Here is a 26041-nt window from a genome sequence, read left to right as displayed (position 1 = left end):
ATGAAAGATCTACTTCCCATTCCAAAGCAGGAACTGCTGGCTCTTTTAACCCAATATTCCATAAAGAGGGTTCTCGTTTTGGAAGTAGGAATTGAATTTTACTACCATTACTTTCTTGTGCCAAAGAAGGATGAAGGTCCTTGTCCTGTTTTAGGTCTTCACCCGCTCGGCGCCTTCTTGTGGAAGGACAAATTCAAGATGCTCATGCTAGTTAAGGTTCTGTATGCCCTAGGCCCCGGTGGCTTGAAGGTGGCATTGGACCAGCATGTCCGTGTCCTGCTATCTCCCCGTGCTACCTGCAGTTCACAGTGTGCCAGGAGCATTTTCAGTTGTAAGTGTTACCCTTTAGCCTCACAGTATTCTTCGGTTGTTCATGAAAGTGATTGTGGTGGTTGCAGCACACCCTTTGAGGTCAGGAATACTAGTCTTCTCCTTCTTCGCTGACTGGCTGTTGAAGCTGTGTTCTCCCCAGGCATTCGCCTACTTCCTCCAGATGATGGTGAACCTTCTCATCTCATTGGGATTTGCTATTAATGTGCCGACGTCACACCAGACTCCTTTGCAGACGTTTCCTTTAATCAGAGCCACTGTAGGTATGGTAGATGTTTGTGCCTTCCCCCAGAGCAGAGTCCAGGACATTTGGCCTCTGATGTTTTCACCTCTGCCCCAGAGCTCAGTGCAGATGGTTATAAGGCTGCTGAGCTTGTTAGCCTCATACATCCCGCTGGTAACAAATGCCAGATGGCATATGGGTTCTCTGCAGTGGTAGCAGAAATCCCAGGGGGCACAGCATCCCAGGAATCTGTCTGATTTTATCAAGATTTGGAGGAGACTGCAAAAGATCTGCAGAGGTGGCTGCTGGCCCGCGATTGGGTCAGTGGAAGGCCTCTCTTCTTAACCCACCAGAGAGCGGACGGTGGTTACAGATGCATCACTATTTGGTCGGGCGGCTATTTATCAGAGGTGGAGATCAAAGCTCTCGGGTCTCTGTTGGAATTGCACCTCTAAATTAATTTTTGGAGGGTGAATCGCTTAGTGTTGAAGGCCTTCCAGTCCACCATCAGAGAAAGGCTGGTGCAAATGCTCATGGACAGCACCACCCCAAGTTGTACTGCAACAAACAGGGTGGGGTCGGGTCTTGGGTCCTGTGCCAGGAGGCTGTATACCTCTGGAACTGGTTAGACAGCCAGGGCATTTCTTTGTTTGGAAACCACCTGGTAGGATCTCTAAAGGCTGGAGCGTACGGACTTAGCCACTGATGCTTAGAGGACCACAAATAGCAATTACACCAGGCTGTGGTGTAGCTTGGCAAGGATTTGATTTGGCTACTGTTAATGGCTGCTAAGTCTTCTGACGCTAAAGACAGTCTTTCTCATCACCAAAACATCTGCAGGCCCTTTCTGTTAGTGTGCTGGATACCCTTTCTGTGAATCATCTTTATAACACTTTCTTCGAGGTAACTACTTGCAACACTAGGCACGGAGGGCTTACCTTGAAACTAAATTCGAATTGTGGGGAAATTATTTTAAAAAAATCATTGCTTTTATTGTTGGTGAGCTGTGTTAAAGCTCAGGGGGCTATCTAGTTCTTTTTAACTTTCTATCCTAGCATTTGCACTTTTTGGGAGCCATCTTGTGTCAGCGTTCCAGTGCCTGTACCCTTGTTCAGGGCTACTTAAGGCCCGGATGACGCGACCCCACAGCGGCTAAATCGAGCTCACTATGTGCAACACTAGGCACTGTGGTACTGTAAATTTCGGAACCATGTTGGAAGCATGGCCCTACCATGCCGATTTTAGTATCAGCGAACCGCAAATAACTAATGCGGTATGTATGAGTGTTTTCGTCATGTTTCACTGATGAATTCACCGTGCATACGATACTACATATTGAACCCTTGGGTTCCATTTTAGAACAATAGCCATCTTGTGGTTGCCCTCACATAGGCTGCGCACTAAGGCCATGCCTAGGCCTAAAGGACACGTACACCTTCTTTGACTTCTCTCTGACCTGTGCAAACTGACTCCGCTGCCCGAGGTCAATCCTGTCCGGCCAGTTCCTTTTCTCGCGGCTTAATGTGATTAGCATCAGGGCTCGACCCATCATAAAGTCCTTGTTCGCACACGATCTCTGACTAAGCTATTTCACACCTGACTCTGTTTCCTACTTTATGGCTTGTTTTACGAGCAGGAGGTGCCCGTTTTATTGGGGTCCGCTGTTATCTGATGAGGGTTCTGAGCCTTGCTGGGTAAAATGATTGTATGCTTAATGAACTGAAATGTGGGATTGTCATTATGGCTCTGCTGTTTCTTTGAAACTAAAATATGTGAATGACCACTTGTAAAATAGGGGCGGTGTTGCCCAGAAGCGTAATATTCTGTATATAAGAAAGAACGGTTTTTTGGTCAAGGTGCAGTCTCCTGAGAACATACATCGTGTTGTACTTCTCGGATACCTGTGATTGGTCTGCAGCAAATAAATACGATCTTTGATTTCACCTAGAAGACTCTGTGTTTCTGTGGGTCTGAAACAGGAAGAACCCGAAGTCTTAGGGTGTGTTCCCCTGCACCGCTGGGTTCTAAAAACCCGGTACTTCAGTTGGCGCCCAACTCGGGGCGATTTCAGCGGTACTGGTCCAAGCCAGAGGTTCATGAGGAGCTTCGTGTGGAAATTCTGGAGGAAGGCCGTCACTTCATCGACCCCTGCATGTCGACGTGGTCCGAAAGTCTTTTCTGCGAGGTTCTCCGCGTCCCGACGGCTACGAAGGACTGCTGCCCTGACTATCGCCCTGTTTTGGACACTTGATGATTTGGTAGAGCGAAACAATTGAGAGAGTCTTCTGGTGAAGTCATCGATACCTCAGTTAAGTATAAGTGGAGCGTCTCCCAGTTTGTTTGGTATCCTTCGGGATTTTGGTATCCTTCGGGATCGCTTTGATTTGGACCTTGCAAGTGCCAAAGCCAGAGGACTCGTGTATTCACGAGACTATCGTATTCGATAATCCTTTGAAGTTTGAAACTAGACTAGTGAGCGAAGATGCCTGGTTCTAGTATATTTGGAAAGTTGTTTTGTTTTGGTTGTAAAAGGGATTCCCGATTAGAGGATTCGTGTCCGGTTCCTCCAATTGGAACTCCAACTTATGAGCTTTATGTGAAACATGGCGTGGGCCCCATTACATATAATGAAGCATGGATCCGATACACCAGGAAGGATGGTGTCTTAAAATGGCCCCAAAATGGTAGTTTCGACACAGAAATCCTAGATAACCTAGAAGTTAAATTATTCAAGAAGAAAGCCCGGCCGGCGATGTTTGATTCTTTCCGCCTATGGCGAAAGGAAGCCAAACAAAAAGAAATTAAATTAGCAAAGAAAAATAAAAGAGAGAGAGGTATGTCGATAATGCAAGCAGCTTTGCAGTTTAAAGAAAATGAAGAGGACCAAATGAATGAGCAGTTGCACAGGCAACGCAAACTAGTCATTGATAAATGTTACCCAGTTTTGCCGCCCCTTCAGCAAGATGCGTTAAAAGAAAAGGAGAAAGATCCCCTAATGTCACATTTGCTAAGTTCGCCACCCCCGTATGCGCAAAATGCTACAGCACCTCCGCAACCTTTAAATGCACAGCCTCTAGTTAATTTGCCACAAGCTTTCCCACAGCCGCCAGCTCCTCCTCAGCCGGCTCCTATCCCTGCAGCGCAGCCTTCTCAAGGTCCGCCGATTTTACTACCTACCTCTTCTGCGCTCCCTGCGACTTTACCTAGCACATCAGCTGCCTCCCTTGGTGCCCTACCTGCTACTACTCCTGTATCTGTATCTACACCCGTTTTTCTTCCCTCTAGGAACCCGATCTCTAGTCCTATACCCCTTTCAGTTGGACCTTGCGAGCTAAAAGCACCCCTTATCCTAACGACAGGTTGTGGTGAAAATCTGTTAGGATTGGATTTGTTAAAAAGATTACATGCAACACTATATTGTTCCCCCTCAGGAGTACAATTTACACTGGGTAGGGAAGTAATTTCTCCAATGTATTTGTCAAAGAATAAGCTCCCGATAGAGTTGTCGTCTCTCCCTGATGCCCTTTGGGCCACTGGCCCTAATGATGTGGGCCTTTTGGAAATACCGCCGTATGTTGTCACTTTGAAAGCCAATGTTAAATTGCCACGCATTCCCCAGTACAAGATCTCTAATGAAGGTGAAAAAGCGTTGTTAGCGATTATCTATGATTTAATTGAAAATTGAAGAGACAAGAGGCAACGTTTGCAATAGTCCTGTTTTGCCTGTTTTAAAACGTACTGACCCTTCTCAGCCACCTGTTTACAGGTTTGTGATCGATCTTAGAGAGGTCAATAAGATAGTTGTGCCACAGTTTCCAGACGTCCCTGATATAACTGCCTTGTTAACTATGATCCCAGCTTCCGCTGCTTGGTTCTCAGTGATCGATTTAAAGAATGCTTTCTTTAGCATCCTGATTGCAGAGGAAAGCAGGGATATTTTGGGTTTTAGTTTAGGAGGTCGAAGCTTCCGTTTTAAACGCGCTCCACAGGGCTACTGTGAAAGTCCATCAATATACAGTCAGGCTTTAAAAGCGCAGCTTGATGCACTTGTTTTACCTAGTGGTGCCACCCTTATTCAGTATGTTGACGACTTATTAATCGCCGCAGATACTGAGGAGATTTGTAAAGAAGCTACATTGTCATTGTTGCGTCATTTGTCTGCCTTTCATCACAAAGTGTCTCTCTCTAAACTGCAATATTGTCGACAAGAAGTGACCTACTTAGGTCATCTCTTATCGAAGGAGGGAAGGAAGGAAGCTGACCCCAGAAAGAATCCAGGCCATTGCACAATTAAGCGTGCCAAGGACACAGAGAGAAGTGCGTGCTTTCTTGGGCATTACTTCATACTGTAGGCACTGGATCCCGAGTTTTTCTTTGCTGGCAAAACCGTTGATAGCATTAACATGTAAAGATACACCGAATCCTGTCCCATGGTCTGAAGAGTGTCAGAAAAGTTTTTTGGAATTGCGCAAGGCATTATGTTCAGCTCCTGTGTTGGGTACCCCCGACTATAGTAAGCCTTTTACATTGTATGTTCATGAAAAGGAAGGTTGCGCATTATCAGTATTAACACAGCCTTTTGGAGACAGACCGCGTCCATGCGCGTATTTTTCGTCGACTTTGGACCCGGTAGCGAGGGCATTGCCAAGTTGTTTGAAAGCCACAGCGGCAGCAGCTGTGTCTATTCGACAGTCTGCTTGATTAGTGATGAATAACACATTGATCGTAATGGTTCCCCATGCAGTGGACACATTGCTAAACAGGACCAAGACACAGCACTTAACTAGTGCTCGATTGTCAGGGTATGAATTGACACTGTTAGCTAACCATGTGCACATAAAAAGGTGCAACACGCTGAATCCAGCTACATTATTGCCAATTTCAGCAGACACAGATGAGATTGAACAGCATGACTGTCTGTTCAGAACAGAAGAAGAAACAAAAGGGAGAGTGGATCTTAAAGATACTCCCCTGGTTGAATGTGATGGTACCTTATGGGTGGATGGTTCGTGCTTCAAGCTTCCGAATGGTGATACGGCTGCTGCATATGCTGTCACGACTTTGCACACGATTGTTGAAACTGCACGTATACCACGTAATTCAGCCCAAGCAGCAGAATTAATTGCACTTACAAGAGCATGCGTGTTGTCGAAAGGAATGAAAGTGAACATATATACTGACAGTCAGTATGCCTTTGGCGTGGCCCATAGTTTTGGGCGTTTGTGGAAAGAACGTGGGTTCCTTACCTCGCATGGAACTAAGATTCAGAATGGTCAATTAGTGAATGATCTCCTTGAGTCACTGACCTTGCCGTTACAAGTCGCGATTGTGAAATGCAGCGCACACAAGAAGGTTACCGATGATGTTGGTCGTGGTAATGCATTTGCTGACGAAATCGCGAAAGAAACAGCAAAAGATGTGACAACTCGAATGTATGTTGCAGGCCCTGCAAGATGGGTTGGTGATGTTGGAATGTGTGAAGACACGATAGAGAGTGTGAAGTCCCTTCAAGCTGAAGCCACAGAGAAAGAATTGAGTATGTGGAAAGAAAGTAAGGGTAAATTGGATGAAAATGGTTGTTGGGTTGATTTGTCAGAACACCGGCGATGGTTGTTACCTGATGCATATGTGCTTCCAATGGTTACGATGGCACATGGAATGGCACATATCAGTGTGAAAGTGATTTGTAAGTTGTTGGCTCCAGTATGGCAGAATGCTAGATTTCCCAAGTGTGCGGAGAATGTGGTCAAAAATTGCATGGTATGTTTGAAATACAATCCTGGTAGGGGAACCCCAACTCCAGCTGGTCATGTTGCGCCTCCATCATATCCATTTGAGGTTCTGCAACTAGATTTCATCCACATGGAAAGGTGCAACAATTTGAAATATGTACTGGTTGTTGTTTGCGCTTTTTCAAGATGGATAGAAGCATATCCCCTAAAAGAGAATACTGCCTTATCCACAGCTAAAGCCCTTGTGAAAGAATGTTTCCCTAGGTTCGGAATGCCAAGGATGGTATGGAGTGATAACGGGAGTGAATTTGTAGGTCAAGTGATGAAGGATGTGTGTGAGGGACTAGGCATTAAGCAGAAGTTCCACGCTGCAAATCACCCCCAATCAGCTGGATTAGTAGAGTGCTACAATGGCACTTTGAAACTTAAGTTGGCCAAAATTCAGGCGAGCTCCGGTCTTAAATGGCCTGACGCCCTGCCCTTAGCACTCCTATCAACAAGAATGACTGTGCATTCACAAGTGGGACTTAGTCCGTATGAAATAGTGTTTGGCCGTCCGGCCAATGTATGGGGGGTGCCAAGGCCGACAAAATTCAGTGAAATCGAACATCCAGTACTGCTTGATTATCTGTATGAATTGACGGCTAAATTGCGTGTCTTACACCAACAGGTTCACGATACTCTGCCCCAGGCCTCTGAAGCTCCAGGACACCCTATTAATCCTGGATCGTGGGTGCTGATTAAAAATTTTCAACGTACGAAAAATGATGAGCCCCGTTGGATCGGCCCCCACCTCGTCCTTCTATCGACCAAATCAGCGGTTCGAGTGAAAGTGAAAAAGAATTGGATACACGGCATACATTGCAAGAGGATCCCTTTGCCCCTACCGTGTGATCGGTGGGTCCAGGAGGGGATCGCTGACTCTGAGACTGAGACTGTGCCTCGTTTTGTGCCTTTTAGCAATGCACGTGTAAAGGGAACAATTTCAGAACGAGAAAGCGACGACATTCTGCAGGACGCTGTGCCGCCATCAATTCGATTGGACACCACAGAGCCTGAACTCTTGTTTCAAGACCAGACAGTACCTGGGAAAAACAGGTTTAATTTGAGGTCCAGGACTATGGACAAATAAAAATTATTTTCCTTTGATATATTTTGGATAGCGCAGCTTTCTCATCTGAGAAACTTTTTATTTTTTATTTTTTGAACCACCATCCGGGTTTAGCTGTAGGGTCGCGGTGCCAAGACTTTGGGGTACAAGCCGGAGACGTTAGGTCAACGGTTCTGGTTGGTCTAGGGCGTTCCCTGAACTGACAGGTGTACTCCTTAGCAGAAGATACTCATCCGCCGCGAACAGCACGATTAGAGGATGGAGTTTCTCGAGATGAAGAGACCTGCTGAGGAAATAAGTTTTAAGAGCAGAATATGTAAAATAATGAATAGCAGATGTTTTGTAATATTATGTCTGTTTGTACTATCTAGCATAATGATGTTTTCTGTAGGTTGTGTATTATTGTCTTTCCAATGACATTTGTACCCACTGTACATCCCACACCTCCTCCTACTGTTTTCCCGCACTCTTTTCACCCTCTGCCTGAACACGAACAAGCTAGACGTTCTGAATTTGTAAACAATTCATTTGTTCAACTCCTGCACCAGCACCAACTAGTTATGAACACAACGAATTGCTGGGTGTGTGGTTTGATGCCGCATACCATTGATAAGGGTATCCCATATCTAGTGCTGCCGTTTAGCTATAATGGCTCATCATGGGCATTCCAGACTATGTTTCTTTTCGCGCTTGAAACCTACTCCCCGCGACCACCGCGTTCCACTAGACTTAACTCGAACAATAAAGCCTTGATGAGAGGAGTTGCAGATATGAGTAGAGATATCGATGCATATACATCTATTCCCAAGGATGAGTTGCGAGCTTATGTAGGTTGGAACGCGACGGGGTATAGCATTAGTTTGGGCGAAAAACAGCGTAAAAGTTCATCCCCAATTTGGGTCGTACCCCACATAGGTCGCTTTTGTTTACAAGGCAATGGTCAGAATCCAAGAGCTCAACTAGGAAAGAGTGACTGTACTGAAACGTACACCTTTCCATCACAGTTTTCCCCTGCGTTTTTGGCTGCCAAGGGCACATACTTTGTCTGTAATGACCGAGCATATACATGGTTGCCCCCTGATTTCTCGGGCACATGTTATGTTGCGAATTTACTACCGCCGACATTTACTGCTGCCTCTGATTATCACAAGACCAGAATTGTGAGAGGCGTTGTTAGTCAAGAGGATACTGCCGGTCAGGAAGCGAGAGATTTCTTCTTGGGTTTCCTGCCGTTTTGGGGACCGATGGTCAATAGTAGGAACCTGAGACAACTGACTTGTGTAGTTGAATCCACTGTTAATGTAACGCCTGATGCCCTTGGTAACTTGACAGCTGAGCTCCAAGCGGATCGCCTCATGACGTTGCAGAACCGTATGGTTCTAGATGTCATACTAGCAGACCGTGGTGGGGTATGTAAGGTTATCCAATCAAGCTGCTGTATTTTCATACCAGATAACGCTCCAACAGTTTATCAAGCCATCTCCAAATTACATAAGATTTCTGAATCTATTCACGTGGATAAAGGAGATTGGTCGATAATGGGGTGGTTCTGGGGACTGATATCAGCTTGGGGATGGAAGATTCTAATAGTCATTGGGACGATCTTAGCCATTCTTTTCCTGTTCTGTCTATGTATACAGTATGCTCCTATAATGTGTAGCCTCTGTGTTACATCATGAGTAAGGAAACCTGTATCAAGGGACGAGCTAAGCAATAGGATGATGCTACAGCAACATCTCCATGACTTTATAAATATAGACCTGGACTCAGATTAATACGAGTATAGTTATTGCCTATGTAAGGGCAAAAGGAGGGTCTGTGGTACTGTAAATTTCGGAACCATGTTGGAAGCATGGCCCTACCATGCCGATTTTAGTATCAGAGAACCGCAAATAACTAATGCGGTATGTATGAGTGTTTTCGTCATGTTTCACTGATGAATTCACCGTGCATACGATACTACATATTGAACCCTTGGGTTCCATTTTAGAACAATAGCCATCTTGTGGTTGCCCTCACATAGGCTGCGCACTAAGGCCATGCCTAGGCCTAAAGGACACGTACACCTTCTTTGACTTCTCTCTGACCTGTGCAAACTGACTCCGCTGCCCGAGGTCAATCCTGTCCGGCCAGTTCCTTTTCTCGTGGCTTAATGTGATTAGCATCAGGGCTCGACCCATCATAAAGTCCTTGTTCGCACACGATCTCTGACTAAGCTATTTCACACCTGACTCTGTTTCCTACTTTATGGCTTGTTTTACGAGCAGGAGGTGCCCGTTTTATTGGGGTCCGCTGTTATCTGATGAGGGTTCTGAGCCTTGCTGGGTAAAATGATTGTATGCTTAATGAACTGAAATGTGGGATTGTCATTATGGCTCTGCTGTTTCTTTGAAACTAAAATATGTGAATGACCACTTGTAAAATAGGGGCGGTGTTGCCCAGAAGCGTAATATTCTGTATATAAGAAAGAACGTTTTTTTGGTCAAGGTGCAGTCTCCTGAGAACATACATCGTGTTGTACTTCTCGGATACCTGTGATTGGTCTGCAGCCAATAAATACGATCTTTGATTTCACCTAGAAGACTCTGTGTTTCTGTGGGTCTGAAAGAGGAAGAACCCGAAGTCTTAGGGTGTGTTCCCCTGCACCGCTGGGTTCTAAAAACCCGGTACTTCAGCACAGAGGGCTTATCTTGAAACTAAATTCAAATTGTGGGGAAATTATTTTGAAAAAATCATTGCTTTTATTGTTGGTGAGCTGTGTTAAAGCTCAGGGGGCTATCTCTTTCTTTTTAACTTTCTATCCTAGCACTTGCACTTTTTGGGAGCCATCTTGGGTCAGCGTTCTAGTGGGCTACTTAAGGCCTCTGTTCTATTCTACTAACTGAACCGGACCCCATCACAGCAACTCGGGAGATACATATCTTGTATTGTCACTTCTAGAGAGACGAACATTGCACATCTTGGGTGCTCGGATCTTCTTAAATTTTGAAATCTGACTGTTGTACGTAATCGGGGGAAGCACTATCTATGTATATATATATTTTGTATTATTGATCCGATTGCACATGCAAGAGCCATACTACAAAAGAACCTTTGATACATATCAATGTTATATTAAGCCCTGAAGAGGTCCCTTTGAGGACGAAACGCGTTGGCCGTCTTGAGTTTTATGACGTTTTCTAAGGAATAAAAGAATACAAGGAACTATTTTCTACAATCAATATCAACCATTGTTCTTTTCATTTGGGAAGACTTCAATGTATTTCTCTAGTTTTTTTATATGGATAATAATTTGCCTTTACTAAGAACCTACCTGTTTTTTTGAGTGCAGGGCCATTTGTTTTTAAATTCAGTTTAGTGGTTTGTATACCACTTTCTTGGGACGTATGAAGGTCACGTCCTAGGTCCATTGCACCTAGCTTCAAATTATAACCACAGCCACGATAAGGTATAACGATTGGTGCAGGAATCACTTGCCCTGACTTGCCTCTCTTTATGTTTCTCAAGGCCCGGATGACGCGACCGAGCTGCGGACGTGTGCTGCGGGCACTACGAAGGCAAGCCCGTCTGCGCCCGTCCGCATCTGGCTGGGGCCAGGGGCCACAACCCCTGCCTCTAATGCTGAACAGCTTCGACATTTAAACATAGCCATTAAGGTGAATTGCGCTCACTCCATTGTTCCTGGCAGTTTGGATTCTGGCTGCGTGCTCTGTTCATTTAGACTGTCGTTGCTCCCCCAAACCACTCGGCCCCTTCCGAAGCCTTATAAAATGTTTCTGCTGATTTGCAGATCGTTGCCCAAGCATGTGGCGGAGATCTTCATTCTGCTAAAGGAAGAATGTCCTGAAGTCTTGTTTCTGACAGAAACTTTGCTCAATTCAGGATCCGATCTCGATATTGTCCAAACCCTCGCCCCTGGCTACTTAATTCAGATAATATATCAGACTGTAGGTAAAGGGGGCGGGATCGCCATCATTTATAAAAGCCACCTCAGTTGCCGCATTTCTGGTGGTCCCCTACCAGATTGCGAGAACCTTCTATTCATGATAGGATTTGCCCCCACGCTCAGCCTTCTAGGTATTTTAATTTACCGTCCCCCTGGGGCACTGTGTCAATTCTGTAAATCACTGCCTGAGATAGCTGCTAATCTCGCCAGTTCTCCCACTAATGTTACATTACTAGGTGATTTTAATCTGCATTTTGATGATTTTTATGATGCATATGGTCATGGTAGAGCTAGTCAAGGATCTTGCAGCGTACCAGTTCAAAGAGAAGGTCACTTAGGCAACCGATTCGAAGGGCCACCTTTTAGATTCCATATTCTCCAATCCGAAGGAATTAACATGAATGGAACCCATCCCAATACTCTGGTCTGATCATTTTCTGATCCCTTTTTCCTGGACCCCCACCTGTGCTATCCCTCTAACCAGGCCAATAAGAACTAGGTTACGTCCTTGGCCGAAACTTCCTGCAGAACAATGGATATCGGAGTTAGAAAATACCATGCCGACCCCTGATATCGACCCAATTGTTGCCAATGAAAAATGTAACAACTGGATTGAGAATACTCTAGATCGGGTTCTCCCGAAGAAAATGGCCCAGATGAAAGTAGGGTCCAACAGAATGGCATGGTACTCCCCTAAGCTCCAGGAACTAAAACAGATCTGCAAGTAACTCAAAAGAGTTTGGAGAAAGGATTTCTCTTTAAAAAAGAAATCAGAATACAGGGAGGCCATAAAAACATATAAGGCTGAAATATTATGAGGAAAGAATTTCCTTGGCATAGCAAAAAAACTGCTTGAAGCCCCCTAACCCCCGATATATCTGAAGTCACCGGCCGACGCTGCAATGAACTAGCAGATTACTTTTACGAAAAAATTCAAACTATCTACTTGTCATTCCCCTCTGTAGACATTCACAATATTTCCCACTTATAGGATATTGGTCCGCATAGCAGGGAACACTCCTTGGAGGCATTTTGCCTGATGGACTGTGAGTCACTCCAGACTATCTCGGCACTCTTGAAGAGCGAGTCGTCACGAGACCAAGCTCCACCTAATATCCTGAAGCAAGTGCCTGGAACGGTCTCCCCGATCATTTTGTATTTGATCAATGCCTCCATTTCCACTGGATTGGTCCCACCTCCGTGGAAAAAAGCGATGGTAAGGTCTCTTTAAAAAAAGACAAGTCTTGACCAGGAGAGAAGAGAACTTATCTGCACATTTGGTGGTCTTGTGTGAAGTTACAACACTTCTGGAAAAGGATACTTGACAAGATTAAGCAGATAATGGGATACCATATAAGGGATTCTCCGGAGGTGATAATGTTGGGTCTTCGAGATCCAAAAGTATGAGGTATGTCCAGAAACAGCAAATTGTTAGTGGGACATCTTAAAACGGCCATCAAGCAATCAATCACTAAAGACTTAAAAAAGACAACCCCTCCGTTGATATTAAGAAGTGTTAAACACAATAGCAATGGAAAAAATAATGTATAACATAAATAATCGTGTGAGATCAAAAAGGACTAGCCTATTTGTGAATTTACATAGACTCAAGACTGTAAGGCAGGGTACAAACAATTTTGTTTGTTCATGAAGCCCTCACCCACCAACCTAGTTTGTGGCATGCTTCATCATCGGGCCCACCCAGTGACACCGAGTGTGTCCGGGATGTGCTTCGGCGCCTGGATACAGCGGAGCAGGTATGTATCTGAGTGTGCAGTGTAGTGACGTGATGGTGACGATTTAAAAGCTATGCAGGGATCCCAGTACCCGAGGGTACATTATATTTTAATATCTGGGTCACTGCTAGCATTAAAAAAGGCTGTTGGATGTTATAGGAATGTTAATTAGGGTTTCCTACATCCAGGTGTGATTAAAACTGGCTAGGCCTTTATGATTAAAACTGGCTGACCAAAGTGTGTAGGTGCAAATTACTTAGATTTAAGTGATTGTGTAATTTTGAGAAATGTGTAGCACTCGCTAAGGTGCTTTACATGTGAGAGACGACTGGAGGCTCAACGCAGACACTGACCGAAAGTATCGGTCCATTCCTCTGCCGGACTACTCCATGGGGCATGTAAAGCACCTTAGCGAGTGCTACACATTTCTCAAAATTACACAATCACTTAAATCTAAGTAATTTGCACCTACACACTTTGGTCCTGAGGAAAGCCAGTTTTAATCATAAAGGCCTGGCTGAAACATGTAGACCACACCTGGATGTAGGAAACCCTAATTAAGTGTTTAGCATCTAGTATTGAGAAAACAAATCCCACACAGGACAATGTTGTGTGGTCTAGGATGATAGGGTGCTGATGGGGTAGGAGGTGTGGGATAATTGGAAAGGCAGGGATAAAAAAAGAACCAGACATAAGCTGAAAATATATATATGTATTGTTTTGGAAATGAAAATGTCTAATAAAAACATTCTTGGAAAATGACAGAGAAACCCTAAGGCAAAGTTTTATATTCAAGAATCCAAAGAAAGATGAAGGAACCCAAGACTAGTGAAGGAATTTCAGCCAGTTGTCTGGATAAAAGTAGATGACATTAGAACAATCATTGGCTAATAAGGTAAAGCTGGAGAGTGCCCCCTCTACTAAAGCAGAGATTTCTGTAGATTTCTGTAGTCCCTGGAAATGAGAACAAGGGGGTGAAGTACACAGCAAAAAAGTCTGCAGCTGCATTGCAACTCAGCTAGCTGATGATATTGGCACTTTTTAAAGGAAGTAATAGAAAGCATCAAGTAAGGTTGAGGTATCTAGGAGGTCATCCATCCTGGATAGGTTCCATTCTTTAAACAGTAGTGTATAAATGCCCGAGCATATGGAGCTCTCTATCTTGCGATCTTCTCTGCAACCTCCCCATCCCTTGCTTCAAAAGAGACCCAAAACTCCTCCTTTTCAACAAATACGTTAACTCTTAAATTACTGAACTTGGTTAATTATTTCTTGTTCAGGACCAATATTAGATCCTCTCGAATTGTCCTCTTGTTTTTGTTTTTGCTAATATTTTCTTTGATGTGTACTATTATCTATTGAGTCTCGCTTCATATGTTATTGCGTGCCTGGTTTACTGTGTTCTTTCACGATTATGTAAAGCGTTCTGATACCTTCGGGTCTAGCTAGCGCTATATAAAACTTAAAAATAATAATAATAATAATCTCCTTGGTAATTATCGTGCCATCTTGCTTCTCCCAGGGATAAGTAAAATAGCGGAGAAACACGTTAACTCTGCGCTCTCTACGTTCTTGGAAACCCACAACCTTCTTCACCCCTCTCAAACCGGCTTCCGCCCGCACCAAGGAACAGAAACTGCTCTTTTAGCAGTTGTCGAAGAGTCTAAAAAGATTTTTGACGCCGGAGGTTCTACAGCTGTTATTCTCTTGGACCTCAGCGCAACCTTCGACACGGTCAACAATAAAACATTTTGGCCCATCGACTTAGAAGTTTGGGGTGACTGGAGTAGCCTTAGCATGGCTGCAATAATTCCTGGATGATAGATCTTTCCAGGTTTTCGAGGGTGAGGTCACTACCAAATCCATGCCTCTGCACTGCGGAGTCCCTCAGGGATCATCCCCGAGTCCCTCCTTATTTAATGTTCACATTACCCTGCTTGCGAAGATTGTGCTCCCTTTTGGGGTTCCATAGTGACCTACGCTGATGATACCCAACTGGTCGTATCATTGAACCACTCTGATAATGCCTCTGTGGGCCTCTGTCCGTGTTTAGAAGAGGTAGCTAAGTGGATGAACCATTCGTATTTAAAATTGAATGGGGATAAGACCGAGTTGATGCTCCTAGGCAATCCCTCTCTGTTCAAAGCGGATGTAATGTGGGCAGCGAATATGGGACCCCCCACTGCCCCCAAGACCCAGAGAAAAAGTCTAGGCATCTGGCTTGATCAAGATCTCAGCTTTATGGTCCAGGCGCGTAATGGTGTGGCTTCTTGCTACGCATCCTAAGGATGCTCCGCAAAGTGCTTCCACTTCTTCCCTTTCAGGCAAGAAAGCTTAAAGTGCAGGCACTCATTCTCTCTCGTTTGGACTACGGAAATGCCCTCAACCTGGGAGCCCTTAGTTCGACCTTCTCAAAACTCCAAACGGTGCAAAACTACGCGGCAAGGATTCTCGTGGGGACCCCGAACCGGCAATCTGCAAAACCCGCCTTGAAGTTTCTCCACTGGCTCCCTGTTTGTCAGAGTTAACTTTAAGGCTATGTGTATTGTCCACAAGATGTTATCAGGGAATGGACCAGCCATCAACCATGCTATTGCCCAGCCTTACCTGCCGAATAGACGGCTGCGCTTAGACAATTTGCATCTTGCCGTCATTCCCAAGATTAAGAAGGCCAGAAGTGACGGCCTCTTATTCTCCTATAATGCTGCTAGGATGTGTAACACCCTCCCTCTCCATCTACGGAAGGAACCCAGCCATCTGGCCTTTCGGAAACTGCTAAAAACTTGGTTCTTCCCTTAAGTGTTATTGTGATGTTCTCGGTTTACTGCCATCAGCGCTGGGATGCCCCTGGGTAGCTACGCGCTTAACAAATGCTGTTTTCATTTCATTTCTTTCCAGACAATTTGGTGTTGATGACCTGAGCTTCCGTTCTTCCAAAAGTGGTTATTTCTTTTCATGTCAGACAGCCTATCACCCTTTTGGTATTCTTTGCTCCACCTGATACCTCTGCGGGGGAGGAGAGACTCCATCGTTTGATCCCTAGGAGGGCTCTTCGTTTTTTTATCAGTCATACCAAGGACTCAGCTCTTTATAGGGTTTTCTGGAGCAAAGAAAGGCAAAGCAGTGAAAAAGGGGACCATCTCAGATCTGCTATGTCTTTGATGAAGAAGCATACTCCAAAAGTCTTATGGGTTCATTTAACCACAGCTAAGGCTGATACCATTGCGCTAGCAGGCGAAGTAGTTGTCCTGGACATTTTTTAGGTGGCTACATTGGTGTCGGTACACACGTTCATGAAGCACTACAGCTTCAACAGTACTGTCAAGAGAGGCATTTTGCCGGCTTGGTCCTGCAGGAATTTTTTTAATTTGTATTTTTTAAATTTGTTTATTACGTCCAGTCAACATCTGTAAATCACATGGACAGTAGAGTCAGCTGTTTATAATGTACAAATCACAGCGTACGTTTTACAGCAATATACATCAGTGGTTACCTTTTTTGGGTACATAGGGATGTTAGTAAATGTATCATCACATCTCGAAGCCCTGACATCCCCCCAAAGTTCTCAGAGCCCACAACACAACAGAGCTTCATTTAAATACATAACGGGACGCATGTGGAAATCTTACATGTCTTCTCTCTCCGCTTAACATGAAAAATCAACACAAGTAACACATGATCCACTGATCCATCAGTTATCATATATCAATCGTCCCCCTGTAGAGACAGATGGTATTGCTTTAGGGGTTCCCAGAAATCCCGAGGCCTTGATGCCTGCGGTAGTTCTTCCGCGTAAACCTCCATGGTTTCCCTACAATAGGACATGTCCATAAGCCAGTCTTTAAACCTAGGGGGATGTTTGCTGCCCCATCTAATAGCAACTCAATGTTTTGCTAACAGTAGTGCTACGGCCAGAAAGTTCAGTCGTTTTGCAGGCTTTAGTTTGTATATTCCCAGTAAACACACTAGAGGAGGATTCGGTACCAGTTCTAATAACATTGTGGTAAGTGCTCCCATGATATTTTGCCAGTACCTGTGTATCTGCGGACATGCCCATGCCATGTGCAAAAAGTCCGCATTCAATGCATCACATCTATAACACTTGTCATGTGATCGAAGGCCATATCTGTATAACTGGATTGGGGTATAACAAAATTGAATTTAAAGTGTATTATTCGTAAATTACAGTTGGATGTCATCAATTGTAGCTGCGTGCAACTATATTTCCAATCCTGTTCGTCAATGCTGTCTCCTATCAATGTTTCCCACTTAGAAAGTGACCTGTTTGCAATCCCAAAGTGTTCTGACTGTGACGCGTTGTATAAGCGTGTGACTAATTTTTGGCGAGTAGGTGCTATCAGTAGTGTCTGTAATGCTTGCAACGTCAGTGGTTCCTCCGGAAAGGAGGTGTATAGCTTCCTGATCGCCACTTGTAGCCGCAGGTGGGCAAACATCTTCATGGGTGTGTTATGTATGCTTCCCTTTGGATGAATCTACCATGTGGAAAAACATCCTTCATTGTTAAGAGCTTCATTCTCTCTAGCAGTAGTGTCATTTTTTTCCTCTTGTGTTACTGATAATTTCGGATGGTTCGTGACAGGGAGTGATGGGGCGGAAATAGGAAGTTTGTTTGCTCGGCATGCTAGCGTATACCATGCTTTTGAAGTGCACTGCACAGTTTGAATCGTGTCCCTGTTTGTGTGGGATTTCGGGTCTGACACAAAGGCTATCAGTGGGGTGGGTTGTACACTATCCTTTTCCACTGCCACGTGTGGTATGTACGCATGTGGTTGAATCCAATAATGAGCATGTTGCGCCTGTGCGCAATAAAAACATAATTGTAAATCTGGTGCCCCGAAATCACCCCTGTGGTACGGTTTCATTAGTATGTTCCAACTTATTCTGGCTTGTTTACCCGCCCACGTTAGCTTCTGCATTGCCGATCGTAGTTTAGAGAATATTGCCTGCGTTAACCAGATAGGAATATTAATAAATAGATATATAAATTTAGGTCAGATCTATAATTTTTTGCAGAGCTATCCTGTCTGCTAATGATAGGGACATCTGTATACATCTATCTATCTGTTCGTCAAGTTTGGTCATCGCCCTTCCATAATTTTCCCTTATTACTAGTTCTGGGTCCCTATGTATCCATATGCCCAGGTATTTAATTGGGTCAGTTTGCCATTTCAGGGGATAATCTAAGTTCAGCTGGGTTGTGGCCAATGTAAGAGGTATGATCACTGACTTGTCCTAGTTTATTTGCAACCCCGAATACTGCTCAAAGCGGACATACTCTCTTATAAGACTATTTAAATGTGTATTGGGGTGGCGAGTGAATAGTACCATGTCGTCAGCATATAGTGAAATGCTAAGGGGGCGAAGGTTAAATTGTAAAGCGGCTTCCGAGTGCCGCTGACGAATTTTACAAGCTAATGGCTCCAAGATCAGCGTGAACAAGATTGGCGAAAGCGGGCAGCCCCGTCTCGTCCCTCTATTTATACTAATGGGGTCAGATGTTTGCCCATTTATTCTAATTCTAGCAGTGGGGCCGTTGTATAAAAGTTCTATCCACCTCAAAAACTGTTCCGGGAAGCCCATCCTGCGTAATACTGTGGACATGTATTTCCATTCCACTGAATCAAAAGCTTTCGCAGCGTCCAACAGGGCCGCTGCTGCCAGTAGCTCTGGGTCCAGGTGATGGTACTGTGCAAATATGGTGCGTAGTAGTAGATCTAGTTGGTACAAATCCAGCTTGATCAGGCAATACTAGCTTCTCCTGAAGGAGCTGTATCCTGTTAGCAATAACCTTTGCCAGGATTGTAACATCAATATTGATTAACGACAATGGGCGATAGGAGTCGCACCTGGTTAAGTCCTTGTCTGGTTTTGGGAGCGCCACTAGAAGTGCTTCCCTCAATGAGGCAGGAAGTCTACCTTCTTCATATGCCTCTTCGTACATTACGGCTAAATATGGTATCAACAAGTCCTGTTAGGATTTGTAGAACTCCCCAGGTAGTCCATCCAGACCAGGGGCGTTGTTATTTGGCAAGGAGTTTATTGCGTCTATAAGTTCATCTTTAGTGATACGATGGTCTAAAAACTTTCGGTGAGTGTCTGATAACCATGCAAGAGCTATGTCCTGAAGATATTGGTCAACATCTATTGAGGTGGTGTTTGTTTTTTTTGTCATAGAGTTGAAAATAATAGCCCTTGAAACAGTTCAAAATGGACGTGGTGTCGTATAACTTTTGGTTTTCATCATCCCTGATCTGTTATGTATGACGTTGTGAATGACGGGCTAATTTTGCTGGACAAGGCACGTCCAGGCCGGCCACCATCTCCGTAATTCCACGCTGTGTATCGTCGTGATTTATATTTTATCTCGTCTGCGGCATATTTCTGGTAGTCATCCATCCGCTCCCTGATTGTCGCCAATAAAGTAGGATTTTGCGTTTGTGTATGTTTCGCCTCAAGTTGGCCAATGTCCCTTTCTATTATGTTTAGTTGCTGCTGGATATCCTTCAATAACCCGGCATGCTTACTAATGCAGTGACCTCGAATTGTAACTTTGAATGCCTCCCATAACGTTCCTGCACTGTCCACTGATCCTGAGTTTAAATAATCCCCTGTGGCTTTTCTTAGCTCGCTATGAAACACCTGGTCTAAAAGGGCGCTCCCTTGCAATCTCCATGTGAAGTGCCTAGGTATGTATGTGGGGACCTCCAGCGTGAGACAGACCGGGGAGTGATCTGATAGTGTCTTGGGTATGTGTCTGATAGTTTTCGTCCAGGTACATGCATCGTGCGTAATCAGCCAGTAGTCTATCCTTGACCATGTGTTATATGACGTTGATGTGCATGTTCCCTCCTTACGTCCGTTACTTCTCAGCCTCCATAAATCAGTCATCCCCCACGTCACCATACCTTCTTTTAGTACTCATGTACCGTACCTTTTGTCACCAGTTGACCTATCTAGGGCTGGGTCCAGGCATGTATTGAAGTCTCCACCCCATATTATTGGCGCGCTCGGAAATTCCCTAAGTTTAGTCCATATATCTGCGTAAAAACTGGGGTCGTCGGTGTTTGGACCTTAGGACATGATTATCGTTAGCACTGTACCTCCGAAATTTCCCTGCACTATAACATAATGGCCTTGGTCGTCTTTAACTGTGCGAATAAGCTGGAATGGGGTGCTTCGCCTAATTAACAGTAGAACACCTCTAACATACGTAGAGTATGAGGACGCCATGCGGTACGATGCCCATCTTGTACCCACCCATGTTTCAGTAAGAGAGGTAAGGTGTGTTTCTTGTATACACGCTACGTCTATGCCATGTTTGTCAGAGTATGCAAATACCTTACGTATTTTCTGCGGGTTTTGAAGCCCGTGAACATTCCACGTTATGAACGTTAGTTTTCGGGTATTCATGTCAGGGTCAGCCATGCTCGTCCTTCCCTATATAGGGTAACCACCTCCACTGCAAGTTCCAGGTGTAAAGCAAAAACTGCGTGTACAATTTCTCAGTGATGACCAGACATTTTCTGCCTTCCCCTCCCCCATCCCCCTCCCACTCCGCCCCATCCCCTTTGGCGGAGCCAATCCCAGATCGGTGTATCATAAAGTCCCACTACCTCCCTCCCCCTCAGATAACAAAAAGTAAACTGGTGTGGTGCACGCAGAAGGGCGAGAACTGCCAGCCCATTTCCTGTGGATTATCCCCACATGGGCGGACGCCCTGTTAATTTATGTATCAAGAAACTTAACATAGCATATCGTACCTATAAATTAGCACCAGGTAAGTTATTAGTAATATTTTGATATATCTTAAAGAGGCCAAAGACCAAACATGTTCTGTCACAGTTTACAGTACAGCATTGTAGTAGGGTACTCATTTATAAGGACATCTGACTTATCTGTGTTAGGTACATAGCAGTACCGAGCCTCGACCAGTGTCTAGCTACAGGGGCAGCTACCCGGTGACCAGATGGAAAAACGTTTCACACTGCTGCACTCGTGGAACTATTCATTTTGGGGAAGTGAATTCTCCTGTATCTTGCAGCAATTCCTCTCGACTGTCAGGTCCGGGCTGTGCGTCCAGATTAGCGTTGATGGCTGCTGACTCCTTCAAATTGTGTCTATTCGACGTCTGATGTAGTAGATTGTTCTTCTTGAACCCCTCTCGGAGATCTCCTTCTCATTCCTCGTTGTCCTTTCTGTTGGAGAAATTTCAGCACATCCTTTGGCTCATTATAAATCTTTGTCTTTCCATCGTCCGTGATCTTGAGCCTAGCGGGATACAACATGGCATATTGTATATTCAATTCTCTCAGTTTTTGTTTTGCCGGGCCAAACTTCTTCCTTGCCTCTTGGACAGACACAGTAAAGTCAGGATATAGGGATATATCCATACCTTCGTGGTTCAATTTCCCCAACCCTCTAGCCTTCCGAAGTGCTGCGTCGCGATCCCTGTAGTTTAATATCCGTGCTATGATCGGCCTTGGTCTCGCGCCGGCTGGTGGCTTTGGTGCCAAGGATCTATGCGCTCTCTCGACGATGAATATTTCGGAGAACGTCTCCTGTCCTAGCATTGAGGTGAGCAATTGTTAGACGTATCTCTCCATAGGTCCCGTATTTGTAGTTTCAGATATGCCCGTCAGGCGGATGTTATTTCTGCGGGATCTCGCTTCCAAGTCTTCTGCTTTCGCTGCTAGAGCCGCCAGATGTTTGTCCATCTTCACCTGCTTCATGTCTATCTGTACCTGAGCATCTTCGGCCTCGGATATTTGGCGCTCAGCCATATCAAGTCTTTCCGTGTGCTTATCTAGGCGTTCTGACATCATGTCAACCTGGTACGTCAGAGAGTCTATTTTGCCATCAATATTTGTTAAGGCTGCTTATATCGTGGTAAACATGGCCTGCACGTCTGGCTGTTTTTTTTGCTTGTTCAAAAGTTATTTTGGGCTGGTTTCTGTCCGTCTTGCCCATATTGCCGACTATGCCTGGCCTCTGTGCCAGGCGCCTCAGAGAAAAGCGGTGCCGAGCAGGAACGTAACTGCGGTGTCCCAGAGGCCGTTGCAGTGTGGGTATGCCATCTTTATGGTATGGGGCACTATTGAGCAGCTCAAGGCACCAGTCTAGGCAGGCAAGCAATGCTAGCAGGCTCTAGGCGCAGTGGATCCCTCTGCTCGCAGGCTAATATTCTGGGATTTCACCGTGCCCTTTGTCGTGTCCCACTTCACCTTCACTGTAGTGTAATGTGAAGGCACAGGGCGTCCAGTATCCCCCACTTCCCACTCTTGGCGAACGATATCCCAGCTCGTCACTACTTTGTTTGCGGTCTCTGTTTGTCTCTCCCGGGGATTATTATTTGAGTGGGGGATGACCGTTGTTCCTCCCTTAAATTTTTTCTGCTCTTAGGTCGTACAATGTCCGTGAGTGTATAAGTATCCGGGTGCAACCCGGTAGCGCCCAGGCCCTCACCGGTGGCTGTAGGAAAAAGGGACCGCACCACCTGCGTGTGTCACAAAACCAGGCCTCAAACCTGCGCCAGGATCGCGGTGCGCAGATACAGCATGGTGGGGTCTGCCAGTTTAAGTGCTCCAGCCAGGCGCCGCAAATGCTTGTGCCCCTGTCGCCGCTCTGTGTTTTGGCCGATGCACGCTGCTTCTTCTCCCTCCAGCTCCCAGCGCGGTAACCAACCCTTCCTTCACCCCATTTTGTAAACTGGACTTTCCATAAAAAAAAAGTCCCAAGTCGAGAAATCTGCTCACTGGTCATGCCAATTTGCCAATGTGCTCTGCATCTGAGGGCGCGGGCAGCCTAGAAAGCAACAGATGTCAGCGTGCATGGGTGGCGCATATATACTGCTCCTGCTTGGCACTTCTGTAGCAGAACGAATTTGGCGTGGAGCTGCATGAAGTGCTTTCAAAGTTTCCGGATCCAGTCTGACACCTTGTGGAATATTCACAAGGTGAGTAATCAACAGTTAGATAGAGTATGCAGCAGAAATCTCAGTTACAAAAGTGAATAACTTGTTCATTGCCTTCACTTGTCAATGATGTTTCCTTCGTTGACTGACCCTTAGTTGTCAGCTTTCTGAATGTAAGTCAAGGAAGAAGGTAGTGAGCATGTGCCTCCAGATGCAGAAGCTGGTGTTAAAAAACGTAAGATAAGAAGGCACATTAGTAAGAGTATGGCTGAGAGTAATTGTGATATTTTACACCAGTGTTCTGTTGGTTTTAATGCGTGTATTAATATCATAGGGCGGGGCATGGTCAACCGTGCAACATGGCGGATGCCAGGTGAGCGAACTCTGTATCTGGCCCACCACATCTGTTGCAATCTGTGCTGTTGACTGCCTCTTCCGTCTGCAGCTGAGTGCCGAGACTGCTGCAGCCCCCCAGAGAAGGAGAGGCGTTGGATGACCACTTACTTGGCTGTCAAGTATAAATTAGGTGGGTGGCCTCTCCACCATGCATAAATGGCAGACCATCTACCTAAATATAAATCAGGCCTTTAATCTTAACAAATATAATAAAGATACATTAATAACTGTGTTGAGGTATGACAAAGAAAACTTGAGTGTGTGTTATTGATATATATATCAGTGTGGCACTAGTGTGTGGTTGAGATGCTATTACACGTGTCCCCTGGTTGTCACCCTGCAACAGTAGATGGTACTGCTACTCCAGCTGTTGCTACCTACCAATGCACTTATATTGGGGCCTCGCTCAAGAAGGATTGCATTACGATATAGACATTATAAACTCTAAAGGGAGGGCCTAAGCTGTATGTGTGAGAGAGAAGTGTGAGATGTTTGGCTGTTGAGACGGGTATGTCCCCTGCATGATACGCAGGCATGTTCCCATGCCTGGAGTGCTCAACCTCATGAATTGCGTTCCTTGACTTTTATTTTGGCTACAGCTTCACACTGTTCTAGCATGTGCACAGAAGCCTATCCCCGACAACATGAGGTCCTGGACCTGTCCTGTGGCCTGGAGAGGCACGCCAAGCATACCGTCTTATTGGACAGAGTACTACTATCCATGTCTTGGGTGCAGCACATAAAGCAATGGTGGCAGCGTACCGTTTTGTGATTTATAGTCTGACCAGACCTTTTCACCTTTGTGACTGAGTGTGCAGCCTACTGGCCCCTCCTGTGTAAAAATCCAGTTGTTATGTGTAACCCATAATCTATGGGCCCGATTCACAGAATTAACTTAAGACAAAATCCTAAACTTACTATTTTTGGTATTCACAGAATGCACTTACTACTTTTGGTATTCACAGAATGGATTTACGACTACTAACTTTACGTCCGCACTCGAGCTGGAAATTCCGGCCCGGAGGCGGAGCTTCTGGCCCGGAGGCGGGGCTTCCGGCCCTGAGGTGGAGATTTCGGCCATGGCTAAATCTCCGCCACTGGCCGGAATCCCCTCCTCCGGGCCGGAAGCTCCGCCTCTGGGCCGGAAGCTCCGCCTCCGGGCCGGAATTTCCGGCCCGAGTGCGGACGTAAAGTTAGTAATCGTAAATCCATTCTGTGAATACCAAAAGTAGTAAGTGCATTCTGTGAATACCAAAAGTAGTAAGTTTAGGATTTTGTCTTAAGTTAATTCTGTGAATCGGGCCCTATGTGTATATCGAGTGTGTGTACAAGCAAAATGATGTTGTTATACATACATGGTAGTAGTACTTGGTGCGTGTGGGTGTATGAGTACTGAAGCCAGTTGAATGCTCCTGGCTCGGGGTAACTCAAGATGAACAATGAGGACAGCTTCATCAGAAAGTAGAAATGTATAGCCAGGGCCACCGCTGCGCTTTCCACATAATTGTGGATTTGCAGTAGGTGACATATAATCCATCATCTACTGCATAATCGGAAGATTTTTTTAAAAAAAGTGTTTCAAGCTCATATGGATTACGCGTTACTAAAAAGGCAACACAGGTTGCTGTACAGTGGAAGGCCTTTTGCAAAGGATGGCTGGTCACCTATCTGTTGCACATTGCTGTGTTTGGGTGTTAAATCAGTACTAATGGAGTGAAACCTTTGTGCAGACAATATTATCGTGTGTAAAAATGACAAAATAATGAAGTAATACTATCTCAAAATGTGCTGCATTATGCAGCATCATTTGTCCATTCTTGATGCATAATTGAGGCCACTCTGCACTATAGCTAGACTGTCACTTGCTGCATGATTTCAGTGACCCTGTGTATAGCCTGCATTCTTGTGGCTGGTGGCTGGAGATCCAGGTGACGGGGGATGGAGACAGGGCTTCCTGAGTACTGTCATTTGGTATATAGCGGGGTGAGGCTTCCGGCTGGTATCTGTTGTCACGTTGGGGATATTTGTAGCTAAGATTGCCCTTTTGTCTGTCCCTAAACACTGCTTTAGACAGGCTGATGAAAGCCGGGTGCAGAAAACGCATACTTCATTGTGGACATGAGGTGGTTGCCCTTGTCTGGAGACAGCTCCAGGATTGACCTCACACGAAGGTTGCGCCTGGAGAGCAGTCTGGGAAACACACTTTAAAGGGCAACTCCCCCAAACTAGTTCTGAAGTTTAAGTCATTGTATCCAGATCCCCTGTCTGAAAAATCTGTATACTATGGGATCCCATTCACACACCTTGTTCCAGTCTCAAGTTATTTATTTAATAAAAACAATTTTATTTAATTTGTCTTCATCATTACATTAAAATGCACATCATTTTATGTCACATCCTAGATCACTAGACAGAGTCCCAAGTACTTCTTGATCAAGGAAGGGAGAGTGCTGCAGAGTATGCGCAGAGCTGCTGTGTGACCAGGGCCGACGCCTGCCTGACAGCCAGTCTCCCAGAGATGACAGGACATCACCTAAAGTCTGTGCTTTCTGCGGGGGGTGGGATAGGGGTTCTGCTTCGTGCCTAGAAGCCTGCCTGCCTGCCGAGAGAAGGAAAGAGCAGGCCTGGCCTTGCAG

General features: G+C 45.2%; 1 protein-coding gene across 1 annotated transcript in view; it reads left to right on the top strand.

The window, feature by feature from the left end:
- The window catches only part of LOC146816462 (ATP-binding cassette sub-family C member 10-like), a 699272-nt gene that overhangs the window by 332711 nt on the left and 340520 nt on the right, over positions 1-26041 (top strand). The window lies entirely within an intron of this gene.

This window comes from Triturus cristatus, chromosome 6, assembly GCF_964204655.1.
Source record: "Triturus cristatus chromosome 6, aTriCri1.1, whole genome shotgun sequence".
NCBI lineage: Eukaryota > Metazoa > Chordata > Amphibia > Caudata > Salamandridae > Triturus > Triturus cristatus.
Note: the sequence above shows the minus strand (reverse complement) of the source record. Positions and strands in the feature narration are given on the sequence as shown.